Raw genomic sequence first — 14,722 nt, 5'->3', positions numbered from 1 at the left:
GCCATAGGAATTGTGTTTATTGTCTTGGAGCCATTCATTTGCAGTAAACCTGTTTGTTCTGCCATTCCTTCAGCTCCAGAGTTCTTCAGGAGCGGAAGAACAAGTTAATTTTAAAATGTCTCCTTGAGCTATCCTTTGAGGAAGCCAGTTCTTCTTCCTCCTCAAAATAACTTTCCTCAAAGAAAGAGAAGGTTAAGATGGCAAAGAGGCATTCTCCGGCGCCATCCGGTGTATGGGAACCGCCTCAAAAACTATCTAAACCTGATAAGACTTTTACATCCTCGGCTACACTGCCCTCGAAGCCGATCGAGGTTGTTGATATTGGCACTTCAATTTTGGCCCCAAGCATCTCGGAGCTGACTGCTGAGAGACTACAATGGAGCTGGTCCAGGGATCCCTTGCCAGTCATCCCAACTTTAAGATCTCCAATTCTGCAGAGGTCCAGATCGCCTACACTGTCATCCAGATCCTCTAGGAGCCTATCAGAGGAAGATGTGGAGAGAGTAGTGTTTAGACTCCTGAAGTCGTCTGCCTGGCCAAAAATGTTGTTGGCTCCGACCCAGTTGGTTCCGGAGCCACCTGAGTCCAACCCCCCCCTGTTATGGTTCCTCCTCCAAGCCATGCTGGGCTTTCAGAGCTGGAGTGTTCGGTACCACTTGTGGAACCCTCGGTTCCAGCTCCCCTCGAGGCTATCTCTGAGCTGAGTTCTGCTCCAACACATTCGGTGCCGTCCGTGATGTCTAGGAACCAAAATTCACTGGTTGGCCCCGACAGGGACATTTGGACCCGAACCTCCTCGGTTCCAAGTCTCCCTCTCGGTGTATCGGCCAGGGTGAGCTCGGACCCTACATCCATCTCGGAACCAATGGCTCTGGAGATGATGACTTCCTCCGTCTCCTCGAAGCCAAGGAGGTCTTCAGAGCTGGAGAGATTTGCCTTCGAGATGATGAGGAGTGTGCTGTCTCGCTCATCAGCTCCACTCAAGGGTACCGACACTCTTCCCCCTCGGGCACCGACCTCTGTCTCAGCAACTACTCCCTCTCTTGACAGCAGAGACCCACAGCCTCAAGGAGCCCCCAGTTGGTGGCCGCCAATCTTCCGAGACCTCCCCAGAATATCCTTCTGAGGAGCCCCCTCAGAAGAGGACATTTAAGAGGAAGCATGTAGAAGGATGCATGTAGACTCCCAGGATGAGTCCATTACCTCCAACACTGACCTCGGGGAGTCAGAAGGGTCCCTCAAGTCATCCTCTGATGATGTCTCCTTTGTAGACATCTTAGAGATCCTTATGTAGAGGGGTGGCTAGACCACTGTTACCCCTTCTGATGAGGAGTCAGTGTACCTGAAGGCTTTCGGGTCAAAACCTTCAGCCTCTTGGGTGTCTCCATCTTTTGATGAACTTTTAGACCTTGTTAGTTGGAAGCTGTGGGAGACTTCTGATGCCATGGAGCCAGTTCCAAGGAGACCAAATACATTTCTATCTGCTCTCAAAGAGAAAGAATTCTTGTCCAAGGGCGTGCCTGTAGATGCCATGGTGGTGGCTGTGGCTACTAAGAAGGAGCTAGTGGGGACTTCTTCATCTGTCCATCCGCCGAATAAGGAATCTTGAATGATGGACAGATATGGGAAGCGTATCTTTTCTTCAGCGGCATTCACACTCAGATCGCTGAACTATCTAACACATTTTATGAGGCTTCAGAGAGATCTCCTTAAGGAGTTGGGAGATTCTCTACAAGGCACATCTACTAAAGGAGTCCGTAAGAAGGTGTCTGCACAGTTGTCCACCTTAAATTCCATCGTGAACTCTTCCATGAGGCTGATTTCTTATGCAGCCGCCAGAGCGAGCAGGGCAGCGGGTTCAGGACACTCCTGGATGTGCTTGTGTAATTTTGCGGAGCCGTTCAGCTCTGCCTTTACCAATGCCCCCTTTGACGTTTTTTTCGTTGTTTGGACCGAAGGTAAAAGACACACTCACCAGGTGAGAGCAAGCAGCCGTGGAAGTATATTTTACCTTCCCCTCTAGACCATATCTTAAGGGTCAGAGAGGTGGTAAAATATGGTTCAAGAAGTCCCAGAATTTTTTTCCAGATACACTGGGTGACTACTCCTTCAGAGCCAGAGGAGGAGGAGCAGATGGTAGACGTCGCCCTAGGGGTAGGGGCGGCCCGCAAAACCAGGGAGGCCGTGATTCATTTTGAGGCCGTCCCTATCAGCGCTCCTGATGTGGGGCCCGGCTGTGCTTCTCTGGAGCCGGTCGGGGGTTGCATTTCTTTGTATCCAGAAGTTTGGCTAAACATCACCCAAGACAAATGGGTACAAAGAATTATCACAACTCAAAATAAGAGATGACAGTGAAAGCACAAACTGTTAACCACCAAATTCCACTGTAGAAGTCCAATAAAGGGTACGAATTAGAGGAATAAAGGTTTATTGTACAAATCCTGCCCGAACATACACAATACAGTAACGCTGTGACTATCTCCAATAAGTTTTCGTTCACACTTTATCATATGCAAAAAGCAGGGAAATAGCAAAGAACTCATTTTATATTACATTTAAACTGTTGGTTTAAAATAAGAACCAATCAGATCTACTTGTAAATTAATCAATTCCAACCATGAATATGCATGTCTAAATCTCATGAATATGTAAATTTTAAAACCATGAACTCTTAATACTTTTTATAAAACCATAAAACAATTTGTTTTATACTACAAATTAAAAAAAAAAGAATTAGTGACAAGATACATAAACCTAACATACACATAATTTAATATATACCCTAATAATACCATAATAAATAATTAATATTGTATTACAATCAATTTATAAAATATGGTACATAAATGCCCTCTAGTGGATTATAGAGTTCATTACAACTTAGCTGATCTTGTTTTTAAAACTGGAAGAATGGACAACATATCATTTAAATCTGGAAATTTCGTGGCTTCTAAAACAATTTGCCAATAAAGCTCACGATACTCCAGTTTTGTTTCCCACATACCCCCTCTAATTTCCTTAGGAACCACTTCTAAAACAAAAAACATAAAAGAAGCTTGGAGACAATTGGATTTATGTCGAAATAAAGCATTGTTGGAATTGGATTTGCTTATTTCATACATATGTTCATAAATACGTGTTCTTAGTTTCCTTTCTGTCTTGCCTATATAAAATGAATTCACACCCTTTATTGGACTTCTACAGTGGAATTTGGTGGTACAAAGAATTATCACCAGAGGTTACTCCATACCCTTTTCTCTTCCACCTCACGTTCCCAAGAAGATCTCGGATGTTCAGTCCAATCACAGGGATCAAACAACTGTAAAAGTGAAAAAGTTGCTCACAAACAGATTCATCCAAACCATCCCCGCAGACCACGTAGGATTCGGTACTTACTCCAGATTCCTTTTAGTGCCAAAACATACAGGGGACAGGAGGCCCATCTTGGACCTCAGCAAACTAAACGAATATGTAAAGAAGGACAAGTTCCAGATGGTGACACTGCAGTCTATACTCCTTCTGTTAGGGAAAGACAGCTGGATGTGCTCAGTAGACCTCCAAGATGCGTACTACCATATAAAAATGGACAGAGTGTCAATGAGCCACCTACACTTCCGGCTGGGGCCAGTCACTACCAATTTTGTGCTCTGCCCTTTGGTCTCACCACAGCCCCCAGGATGTTCACCAAATCTATGGCAGTAATGACAGCTCACCTGAGATGTCTAGGATTCCAAGTGTTTCCGTACCTGGACGACTGGCTTCTGACCGCATCCACCAGGCATCTACTCCTTCAAACCAGAGATTCCATTATCCAACTTTGTTCTCAGTTGGGGATTACTATAAATTGGGAAAAGTCTGTCATATTACCCTCTCAATTTGTGACTTTTATAGGTGCAGAAATAGACACAGTCACCATGTTAGCTCATCTTCCTGCAGAAAGAGCACAGAATCTCACACAAGTTCTCCGTCTACTTCCTCTGCAAAAAGTCAAGGCAAAGATAGTGCTGAAACTCTTAGGGACCATGGCCTCCACCATTATGCTAGCCCCTCTCGCCAGATTACATATACAAATTTTTCAATGGCTTCTATTGTCCCAGTGGTCCTTTCAACAACTGCCTCTGTCTCACCACATCATCATAACAGAGTCTTGCAAAAAGGATCTCCGTTGGTGGATCCAATCTGACCAACTAATGACAAGCACTCCATTCCTTCCTCGCCAGCCCATTGCTACTGTGACCATGGATGCCTCACAGATAGGGGGGGGGGCATTATCTAGGCAGGACTGTCCAAGGCACATGGCAAGATCACAAGGCTGACCTGCATATCAGTGTCCTGGAGATGAGGGTGGTGCTTCTGTGGTATGGTATCTCAACAAACAAGGTGGAACCAGATCTTACCCCCTTTGTCGGGAGGCGATTCGTGTTTGGAAATGGGTGATATCTTCCCAGCGCTTTCTAGTGGCAATGCACATTCCAGGGATAACCAGTGTGATAGCTGACAAACTCAGCCAGGCAATCTTGATGCCTCACGAGTAGTCTCTGGATCAGGGAATAGCGGAACAGATTTTCTGCAAATGGGGTCGGCCTTGCTAGGATCTTTTCGCCAGTCCAATCAACTCCAAATGCAGCAGCTACTTTTCCCTTACCCCCCCCCCCCGGGGGAGCCACCCAGAGACACACTTGTTCACGATTGGCCCCTGGGTCTCCTTTATGCTTTCTCTCATTTTCCTCTCATATCCAAGGTAATTCAGAAAGCAAAGCTGTTGGGAAGCAAAATGATTCTCGTCACTCCTTACTGGCCTCTTCATATTTCGTTCCCCTTTCTTGGGCCTCATCTACTAGATGATCCATGGACTCTGGACCCAGTGCCAGACCTCTTGACACACATGTCAGGCTCTCTTTACCCCAGCCTCCACACCCTCAACTTGACAGTGTGGCTGCTCCAATTCCAGCCCTAGTCAGGCTTCATGATTTTTCACCTGCTGTGACCCACATCCTCACATCTTCACATAAACCTTCCAATAGAAAGTTATACACTAGCAAATGGAGAAGGTTTTCTATCTGGGCTGAAGAAAAGAATGTAGACCCTTACACTGCATCCATCCCAGTGGTTTTATAATTTTTGTCTGAACTTTTCCATCAGGGATCTGCTGCTGCCACAATTAGAGTCCAGTTGGCAGCGATATCTAATTTTCATTTGGGTCAACATGAGTCTAACCTAATGTCACACAGATTGTGTAAAACCTTCCTTAAAGGTGCTACTTTGCTGAGACCTCCTTTTCAGGAACCGGTAGCTTCCTGGGATCTAATCTTTGTCTGTCCAAATTAACTTCTCCGCCCTTTGAACCTGCTCATTTGTGTCCACTGAAATTTCTGTCTTGGAAGACTTTGTTTCTGGTGGCCATCACATCTGCTAGATGAGTATCAGATTTACAAGCACGGTCTATCAAGCTCTCTTATTTGATTTTCCACAAAGACAGAGTTTCCCTTCGTACAAATCCATCTTTTATCCCTAAAGTTTGCTCTCACAATAACTTGAACCAAACTATAGAGTTGCCGGTATATTTCCCTCACAATTCTAACGCATCAGAATACAAATTTCATCAGTGGGATGTTCACAGACAGTTACGGTTCTATCTTCACAGGACTAAGGAACTTAGAAAGTCAGATCAATTGTTCGTATCATTCGCTGATTCTAGACTAGGCCTCCCAGTATCCAAAGTGAGCCTATCAAATTGGATTTTGAGCTGCATTTCCTTCATTTATTCTAATGGAAAAACTCTACCGTTCAAGATTAAGGCTTATTCTACAAGATCCCAGTCTACATCTGCTGCCTTCCAAGCCAGAGTTCCAATTGACAATATCTGTGCAGCAGCAACCTGGGCTCATACCTTTATTACTCATTACAAATTGGACCTGACCGCAAGGGGTAGAGCCTCCTTTGGTTCCACGGTACTCAGGAGTATTTTTCCGTGAGCCACCCAAGAATAAGGTGCTAGCGACGCTGTCCCATATGTAAGAATGAAGGCGAGATATGACTACAGAACATAAAGAAGTTATGTACTCACCATAACGTTCCATGTTTGTAGTCCATCTTGCCCTTCATTCTTACGAACCCACCCACCTACCCCCATCCTGGAAGGATCTGGAGACAGGATAGTCTTACCTTGATAGGGTGGAGACCTTTCATTATTGTTGTTCTTTCTGGATAGCCTTAGATCTGTCTTTCTATAGTTTAGCAGCAAACAAGATCTGGGGATTGTACTGGTGCACTATGGGATACTGTCAGAAAAATATGTATTAATGTGTGTATTAGTAATATGCTTAGTGCATTTAGAGCTTGAAAAGGGTTAACACATTTATTCTATTTCATACTGCATAAATCTGTACAAACTGCATATGCTTTCTGACCTTGTATTGTTAGCTAAAATCTTGCTTGTGCCTTGGAAATTTACTGAGAAGCAGATGATTTCTGCTTGCATTAGGAAAATAATGAATAGAACAATACTACTTGTATAAACCTAGACAAGGAGTTCCGCTTATTCTATGAGAAAATACACAGCTGTGGAAGTTACAGATAATTAGGCCAAAGCTTGCTTGAAAATATGAACTGCAATCAGCATTTGCTTGTATCTGAGTTAAAAGAGTACCTTAAAATGTAATACTGTACAATAGAAGCCTGTAAACGAATTAGTGCCCACCAAGGCCAGGTTGTTTTTCTCAAACGTTTCTCACAAATCTAGTCATGTCAGCAGAAAATCTGAGTAACATCTGCTGTAGAACAATACTGAAAGTTGTGTTTGATTACGTCAGCCATAGAAGGCCATGTCTTGTAAAACAGTATAAGAATAGCATACTTCCTGATCCTGTTAGTAGTTAGACAAATCCTTGTATTTGCATGTTTTTGTCTCCTTGCAGCAAGTAATTAAATATGCCTTAACTAAACCTTACGTGTATTGGTCTTTGAAGTTTTTTCCTTTGACAGATACCTACCTAGTTATTACTTTTATGTGCTTTCATTAAAAAAGTTTAGTTTTTACCTATTGAAGTGTTGTGGTTTATGACACTGCATTCACAAAGCTCAGTATTGTTGAGTTAATAGTGTTTGTTCTAAATATTTTTCAGACTTTTTGTGGTTTCTCTCTTGATATCACCCGGGTCAATATGCTTAGGAATCTGTCCCATAGTTGAATCAGATGAAAACAGACAATATTGGATAAGAAAGATATGCACTTAATATAGTGGTAGACCCTTGTTGTCCGATTTTCATCTAGTTCAACTTCCCTCCCATTTGCCCCCTTCCAAATCATCACAAGTAGGATTCTGATTACTGAGTCATCTGGCATACCCTCTCTCTGAACAGTCCATACCCAATGTTTCTCATAACCCTACCATTTCCTTTATTCTGGAGTTAGTTTTGGACAGGGTTTATATGATTGATATACACATGTATTAATCTAGATACAGACGGGAGCAAACATGATCTGAGGTGCAGCAGTGGAGTTCAGGGACTTATGGGTAGGGGTGGAGTCAGAGCCCTGGAACCGAAGAGCTTCAGAATTGGTGTCAAAGTTGGATCTGGTCAGATCTGACAAACCATAATCGAACCATATGAAAATCAGGCAACATGGGTCTTTCATTATGGTAAGTACATAACTTTTGAAGTTATGTTGTCCTATCTCACCTTCATTCTTGAAGGTTGGATTCGGAACCGAGCACTGGTTCCGACTTGGCCACATACTAAAGCTTGAGAGCTTACACTGGCTCAAGGCTACACCATATCCCAAGATGCCTAGTGACAGTTGCCAAGATCTCATTTACTGCTTGCTGCTTCAGGATTGCTTTTTTGCTGGCTCAGGCTAAGTTTTCCCTTATTTTGGTTTTTGGTGATTTCTAGTGCTTACATCTGTAATAATTTAACTTTGTTAAATAGCTTACTCTTTTGGGTGTCTTTTAAGCGTGGTTGTAGGTTATTTTGCTGTGTTTTTGCTGCTTCTGTGTGGACTGTCATTCTTTCAGGCCTTTCTCCTATCCTGGCTAAATTTAGCTTCTTCTTAAACTAATCCATTTAAGTTAGAGGATTCGTTTTTGCCCCCCCCCCCTTCTTTCTTAGCCCATTTTTAGTTAGAGGCCTCTCTTTCCCCTGTTTTTTCTTAAACCCCTAAGGTTTCACCGTTTAAGTTAGAGGTGTCTCTTCGGGTTAGAGGAGTCCGTTGGTTAACTTAGAGACCTCTCCTCTAACCCTCTCGCTCTTCTTTTTCTAAAAAAAAAAAATCTTTGATCTTTCTCTTTTCTGGTGTTGGTTTAGTATATTGAGTTAGACTATACTTTATAGTGTGTCCTTTTTGTACTGGTTGTGACTAATTGCTAGTTGTGATTAATTACCAGGATGTCTAAAACTCCTACCAAAGAGACTAGACAGTCTGGTTTCAAAAAGTGTGACTCTTGCACACAGAAAATATCTATCACAGATGGACACACTAGCTGTGTTTATTGTTTGGGGACCATTCAGCTGCAGGATTCCTGCTCTATTTACCACACCTTTAGTTCAAGGGTCCTGCATGAGTGGAAAAACAAGTTAATAGTCAGGGACTTACTAAAGGAGTCTTTCAAAACGGCTATTGAAGGGAATCAGGCCTCCAAATCTTATGGCAAGTCCTCAAAAGCATCAGCTTCTTTGGCTCTAGTTTCTGAGCTGACGAAGAGACAAGAAAAACAGGTTACTTTGGATCCGAAGTCTGTCAGTTCCAAGAAAGTTAAGTATCCATCGGTTCCTCTTGAGTTAGCAGAGCCGTCTCTGAGCCACAAAAGGAGCTGGTTACCATCCTTGGAGGTGGTCCGTTTGGTGCTGCAGTCTCCTCTGCTGCAGTCGGTGGTGGGTAGCCACAGATCATCCACCCATTCCTCTCAATCATCCAGGAGCCTATTGGACAATGGTGTGGAGCAGGTGGTTAGGAGGTTACTTCGGACACCGGCCTTAGGAAAAATTTTATTGAGCCCAGCCCAGAAGGACATCGAGCCAACCACCAAATCTACTTTACCTGCCATTACTCCTCCGACTCAAATGAGTTTGGAGCCAGAGTGCCTGGTGATCCTTGTGATGGAACCGTCGGACCTGAAAACCATTCCTGGTGTCTCTGTTCTGACCACCACTCTGATCTCATCAATGTTGTCTTCCATCGAGGGGGATCTGGGAGCTGACACTCTCTCGTCGGCTCCGGTGGGGGGGGGGGGTAGTCAAATTGGACCCTTGTTGGATCCGACTCTCCCACTCGGGGCTTTGGTACAGGTGAGTTTGGCTCCCACATCAGCCTCAGGGCCATCATCCTTGGTGCGGGGGAGATCTTCCGATGCCTTCAAGGTGATGAGGAGTGTGCTCTCCCCAGAGACTGCTCCACCCTTGGCTTTAGCTACTCTTCCCCCGAAAGGGCTAGCGTCAACCTCAACACCATCTCTCCAGCCCAAGCGTAGAGAGCCAATGCCCCAGGATGCTCCAATGGGTGAGTATTCCTCTGAGAGATGGTCCCTTGGAAGAGGACCTGTAAGAGGAATCACTTTGACTCCCCTGAGACTGTCACGTCAGATACGGACTTAGAGGATTCAGAAGGGTCTCTACGGTCACCCTCTGAGGATGTCTCCTTTTCAGACATCTTATAGATCCTGAAGCAGAGAGGTGACTGGAAGACCCTCTCCCCTTCTGAATATGAATGTATACCTACAGACATTTCGCTCTCAACCCTCCACCTCTTGGGTGTCTCTGTCTTTCGTCCAACTCCTTGGCGTAGTCAATCGAAAGGAGTGAGGCTTTCCAGAATCCATGGAACCTGTTCTGAGGAGGCCCAACAAGTTTATTACTGCCCCAGATGATAAGCAATTATTGACCAAATGTGTCCCAGTAGATGCTATGGTGGTGGCAGCAGCCACCAAGAAGGAATTAGCTGAAACTTCTTCATCTGTCCATCCACTGAATAAAGTGTCTCGAAAAATGGACAGATATGGGAAGCGTATGTTCTCTTCAGCGGCCTTTACTCTTCTGTCGCTGAACTATTTATCCCATTTTACCAGTCTTAGAGAGATCTTCTGAAGGAGCGAGGAGATACCCTCCAGGGTGCTACAGCTGCAGGGGTGCTGGACAAGATAAACTCTCAGCTTGTGACTCTGAACTCTGTAGTAAATTCCTCCATGTGCCTCATATCCTACGCAGCCGATGGAGCGAGTCGGGCAGCAGACACAGGAATAGCTCTAAGGAGGCATTCCTGGATGCGTCTTTGCAAGTTTGCTGTACACTTTAAGTATTCCTTTATAGATGCCCCTTTTGACGGCTTGTCTTTGTTTGGGCCAAAGTTTAAAGAGACTCTTATCAGGTGCGATGGCAAAACTCTGTCTGCTGAGGGTGTGCATTTTTATGTCCCTACCAGGCCTTATCCCTAAGGCCAGAAGGGTGGAAAAATGTGGTTCTGGAAATCCCAAAGAGTTTTGCTGGACGCACGTAGTGAACTTTCCCCCAGGGGCAGAGAGGGAAATAATAATGGAAGATGCCGCGCTCGTGGCAGAGGGGGTCCGCAGAATCAGGGCGACAGAGATACATTCTCTGAAAGCAGGCCCGATTGTCCACCTCTGGAGGCATTCGGGGGCAGATTGTCACTGTACCCAAAGGCCTGGCTCAACATCACTCAAGACAATTGGGTATGGTTGATTATATCCATGGGATACATCACACCCTTCTCTTTTCCACCCCCTCCAACAAGATCAATCCCAGACATCCCACCTAGTCAAAGGGATCTAGCAACACTAGAAATCCAAAGGTTGCTAGAAAAAAGAGCCATCCAAGAAGTCATCGCAAGCCAAATTGGATCCAGAATTTGCTCAAGGTTCTTTTTAGTTCCAAAGAAGACAGGGGACTGGAGGTCAATCTTGGATCTCAGCAAACTGAACAAGTCTGTAAAGAAAGCGCAGCTCTGGATGGTGACACTGCAGTCTATACTCCCTTTTCTGGGACAAGACAATTGGATGTGCTCCATAGATATTCAGGATGCGTACTACCATATAAAGATGGACAGGTGATCCAGGAGATATCTACGCTTCCGTCTGGGAGCCAGTCATTACCAATTCAGAGCTCTGCCCTTTGGTTTCACTACAGCCCCCAGAGTGTTTACCAAATGCAAGGCAGTAGCCACGGGTCACCTGAAGCGTCTAGGATTCCGGGTGTTTCCATACTTGGACGACTGGCTCCTTACCGCCACCAACGAGCATCTACTATCCCAGGCAAGGGACACCACCATTCACCTCTGCTCAGAGCTAGGCATTACCATACATTTTGAAAAATCTACCTTGTTGCCTTCACAGCATATTACCTTTATAGGGGCAGACTTAAACACAAAAGACATGTTAGCAAAACTGCCTCACGAAAGAGTACAAATGCTATGCCATCAGATGTCAATCTGGCTCATGAAGAAGAAAGTACAGGCAAAGTTTGTCCTCAAGGTTCTGGGTTCAGTGGCAGAGGCAATAATGTTAGTACCACTAGAGCATCTACATATGAGAATATTACAGTGGATACTTTTTGCTCTGTGGTCCATGCAGGAGTTATGTCGCACAAGATCCTCATTAGAGACACCTGCAAGAGGGACCTATGCTGGTGGCTTGGTCCACGCAGGTAACAATAGGCAGACTGTATGTCCTTCCCCCAACCAGCAGCTACAGTGACCACAGATGCTTCCCAGATAGGGTGGGGGGCATTATCTGGGACAGACTGTCCAAGGGACTTGGCAGGAACATGAGTGCCACTTGCACATCAATGTCCTAGAGATGACAGCGGTGCTTCTGGCATTGCAAGCATTTCAGAGCTCTCTTCCAACAGGCATGATTGCGATTCAGACAGACAATATGTCCATGGTGTGGTACATCAACAAACAAGGCAGAACCAGATCCTACCCCCTCTATTGAGAGGCTCAAAGAGTATGGCAGTGGGGGATATCTACTCAACTTTTTCTGGTTGCAACGCACATCCCGGGGAAATCCAACGTGATAGCGGACATGTTAAGCAGGGCAATTTTTATGCCGCACGAGTGGTCCCTCAAACAGGAAATTGCAAACCAAATTTTTTGCAAATGGGGTCAGCCTTGATGTGACCTTTTTGCCACATCCATCAACTCCAAATGCAGTAGCAACTTTGCCCTAATCCCCCCCTCTGGGGGAGTCACCCAGGGATGCACTTGTTCACAGTTGGCCCCCAGGACTTCTTTACGCATTTCCATTAATATCCAAAGTTCTCAAGAAAGCCAAATTGTTGAGTTGCAAGCTGATTCTCATTGCGCCTTACTGGCCTTGTCAAATATGGTTCCCTTTCCTATGGCCCCATCTTCAGGAGGAGCCTTGGATCCTGGACCCAATGCCGGATCTTATGACTCATCAGTCAGGAATGCTCCACCCCTCTCTTCAAAGCCTCAAGCTGACAGCTTGGTTGCTCCACTTCCCATCTTAGCCAAGCTTCCAGAACTATCCCCACTGTGCGACACATCCTGGTTTCATCGCACAAGGATACAACTAGGAAACTTTATGCGTGCAAATGGAAGAGATTTTCTTGTTGGGCTGACAAGAACCATATAGACCCCTTTACTGCTCCTATATCAGCAATTCTGGAATTTTTAACAGAAACCTTTAATCAAGGTGCAGCTGCAGCCACGCTACGGGTACAAGTAGCTGCCATATCAAACTACCATGTAGGATATAGGGGATCCAATATAATGTCTCACAGATTATGCAGAGCCCTCCTGAGAGGTACATTTCTGTTAAGACCTCCCATAAGAGAACCACCACCTCCTTGAGATCTAAATTTGGTATTAGCTTCTTTAATTCTTCCTCCTTTTGAACCAGCCTCCTCCTGTTCACTAAAGTTCTTAACTTGGAAGACAATCTTTTTAACAGCCATTACCTCCACTAAAAGGGTTTCAAAATTTAAAGCTCTGTCGATCTGTCCTCCCTATTTGATTTTCCACAAAGACAGTCTCTCTCTCTCAGGACAAATCCTTCTTTTCTGCCAAAAGTATGTTCTGAGTCCAATTTAAATCAGTCTATTGAGCTACCTGTATTTTTCCCCCAGTCATGGCAACAGGGCAGAATACAAGCTTCACCAACTGGATGTTCATAGGCAGTTATGTTTTAACTTACATAGGACAAAGGGATTCAGAAAATCTGACCAATTGTTTGTCTCATTTTCAGAAAGCAAGAAAGGAACTTCAGTTTCAAAAGTCACCTTATCAAAATGACTTACAGACGCCATCACTTATGTAAATAGCTCTCAGCACAAGCAACTACCAGGAAAAATTTGAGGTCATTCAGTTAGAGCTATGTCGACCTTCACTGCCTTTCAAGCCAAACTTCCCTTAGATTCATTTTGTGCTGCAGCCACATGGGTCAACCCTCATACCTTTGTCACTCATTACAAAGGAGATGTGGCCTCCCGGAACAGGGCATCCTTTGGTTCCACTGTTCTGAAGAGTTTATTCCCTTGAGCCACCCATTGGTTCAATCATCAAGAATGAAGGCGAGATAGGACAATATAACGTAAAGAAGTTATGTACTCACCATAACGTTCCATGTTTATAGGTTCATAGGTTGATACTAGGCTATCTGCCCGAAGGCATTTATAAGCCTAGCCAGAATGTGTTGGCTTTCGCTGCCCCCTTAGATTAGTTCCTTGTGCCTCTGTCCAGCAGAGCCACTGAAGTGATCCCCGAGGTAAACTTTCTGTTTCCTATCCACTCGTCAAGGTTTCTTTTGAAGAGTGTTAGCAAGGAGCTCTGCCTAATGTAGATTGGGATCTTGTTCCAAAGCATGGGAAGTCTCTGGGACAGGAATCTATCCCTCCAGCACGTCCTGTTTATTGTTGTGGTGAGGTTTAGATCACTAGAGCATGTGGCTCGAGGGGATAAGGTTTTTTTTAGGTGGAGCATGTCCATCAATTCTGGGTTGGACATGGCCTTGTATGTCAGGCAGAGATCACCTCTGAGTAGGTGGTATGCAACCGAGTACAGCTGGAGTTTCTTCAGTCGAGCTGCATAGGGCATCTGTTTGAGGCCAGTGATCCTCTTGGTGAGGTACTTCTGTGGTCTTTCCAGCTGTTGCAGGTGTTTTGTAAGGTACATCCCAAATGGGGCGTTGTACTCTATGATGGGTATGATGAGTGATGAGTAGAGGGGCACAATGACCTCTTTTGATCTGGATGCGAACCCTTTTGTGATTAGGTGGGGCATGTAGAAGGATTTTCTAACCACTTTGGCAATGTGATTATCAGAGGTGAGATTACTATCTACTTGGGTCCCCAGATCCCTTATTACGTCTTCCGTATTTAGGGGACTACCACCTATATGGTAGTTTGTGGGTACTTTGTTTTTTTCCAAAGGGGATGACTATGCACTTTTTGGCATTTAACTTGAGGCCATGATTTTGACACCAGGTATACATTTCAGTGAGACCCTTTTGGCGGATGTCTGTGTCAGCCGGAGAGTCAATTATAGCCCCTAGTTTGCAGTCATCTGCGAACTTGGTCAGCCATAGTCCTCCTGTGCTTGCCTGTATCTCTGAGAAATATATGCTGAACAGGAGGGGTCCTAGGACTGAGCCCTGGGGAATGCCACTTGTAACCAGTTTAGAGTCGGACATAGCTCCCACAACTCTCACCATGTGGGTTCTGTCCATGAGCCAGTTGGAAATCCATCTTG

Source organism: Protopterus annectens, chromosome 10.part0, assembly GCF_019279795.1.
Source record: "Protopterus annectens isolate FY-2018-M chromosome 10.part0, PAN1.0, whole genome shotgun sequence".
Lineage (NCBI taxonomy): Eukaryota > Metazoa > Chordata > Ceratodontiformes > Protopteridae > Protopterus > Protopterus annectens.
Note: the sequence above shows the minus strand (reverse complement) of the source record.